At 32.1% G+C, this 1,827-nt stretch overlaps 1 protein-coding gene across 1 annotated transcript in view; it reads left to right on the top strand.

Annotated features, from left to right (window-relative positions):
• The window catches only part of POLM (polymerase (DNA directed), mu), a 19,267-nt gene that overhangs the window by 12,060 nt on the left and 5,380 nt on the right, over positions 1–1,827 (top strand).

A 1,827-nucleotide genomic window follows, 5' to 3' on the forward strand; every position in this document is an offset into this window, starting at 1 on the left:
TAGTTTTCTTGCTGAGTCTTTAGGGTTTTCTAAGTATACTATCATATCATCTGCACAGAGAGATAATTTTACCTCCTCTTTGGCAATTTGGATACCTTTTATTTCCTCTTTTGCCTTATTACTATTGCAAAGACTTCCAGTACAATATTTAATAGGAGAGGTGATAGTGGGCATCCTTGCCTAATTCCTATTCTTAAAGGGAATGCCTTTAATCTCTCTCCATTGAGAACAGTGTTGGCTCTCAGTTTGCTTATATACTTTTTACTATGTTAAAGAAATTATCCTCTAATCTTATTTTGTGGAATGTTTTAATCAGAAAAGGGTGTATTATTTTGTCAAAGGCCTTTTCTGCATCAATTGATAGTATCATGTGATTCTTGTTCTTTGCTTTGTTAATGTGATGAATTACATTGATTGTTCTTCTTATGTTGAACCATTCTTGTTTACTTGTTATGAATCATACTTGGTCATGGTGAATTACTTTTTTGACTTATCATTGGCTTCTATTGGCCAGTATTTTATTCAGGATTTTTGCATCTATGTTCATGAGAGATATTGGCCTATAGTTTTCTATTTTGATGGTGTCGTTTCCTGGCTTTTGTATCAAGGATATGTTTGTTTCATAGAATAAGTCTGGGAGAATTCCATCTTTTTCTATTTTCTGAAATAGTTTATGAAGAATTGGTGACAGATCTTCTCTGAATGTTTGATAAAATTCACTTCTAAAACCATCTGGTCCAGGGCTTTTTTTGTCTGGAAGTTGTTTTATTACCTTTTTAGTTTATTCTTTTGTAATGGGTCTGTTCAGATGTTCAATTTCCGTTAGTGTCAGTTTAGGTAGGGTGTGAATTTCTAAGTATTTGTCCATTTCCTCTAGGTTTTCATATTTGTTTGAGTATAATTTTTCATAATATTCCGACGTTAGCCTTTTAACTTTAGTTGGTTCTTTTGTGATGTTTCCCATTTCATCTTTTATTTGTATTATTTTTTCTTTTCCTTAGTTTCTTTTGTTAGTATTGCTAGTGATTTGTCGATTTTATTGACCTTTTCAAAGAACAAACTCCTAGTTTTGTTGATGGTTTCAAAAGTTTTCCTGTTTTTAATTTCATTTGTTTCTGCTCTAATTTTTATAATTTCAGGTTTTTTTAGAGGGTATTGGGTTTTCGTGCTATTCTTTTTCAATTTGTTGGAGATGTTGGGTTATAGGGTCAATGGTCATTTTTTCCCTGCCTTTTGATATGTTTGCTTATTGCTATAAATTGGCCTCTGTTTACGGCTTTGGCTGTTTCCCAGAGGTTTTGGCAAGTGGTGTTTTCATTGTAATTTGTTTCAAGAAACTTTTTAATTCCATTTTTTATTTCTTCTTGTACCCACTTATGTTCAAGCAAAGTGTTGTTCAGCCTCCAAATGTATGTTTTTTTCCTCCTTTATCCTCTTGTTACTAATTTTTAATTTTGTAGCATTGTGGTCTGAGAAGGTACTCTGTATTATTTCTATGTTTTTTAATGTATTTATGCTGCCTTGTGACCTAAAATGTGATCTATTCTAGAGAATGCTCCATGGACATTGAAGAAGAAGTTATAATGTGTTGGGGTTTTTTTTTTTGGTGCAATAACCTATAAATATCTGTGAAGTCTAATTGGTTTATTATGTAGTTTAATTTTTGAGCATCTTTGTTGAATTGGGGTTTTTTTTGGTAGTTCTATCTTTTTAAAAAATATCATTATTAATTTCAATGAAAATTTACAGAGACTTTGGATTTCATTCATTCATTGTTGCACTTTTCTCCCCTCCCAACCCTCCCCCCACAGTACACTCCCCTCTTGG

This window comes from Elephantulus edwardii, unplaced genomic scaffold, assembly GCF_000299155.1.
Source record: "Elephantulus edwardii isolate Elephantulus edwardi_28Jun2011 unplaced genomic scaffold, EleEdw1.0 scaffold00111, whole genome shotgun sequence".
NCBI classification, from domain to species: domain Eukaryota; kingdom Metazoa; phylum Chordata; class Mammalia; order Macroscelidea; family Macroscelididae; genus Elephantulus; species Elephantulus edwardii.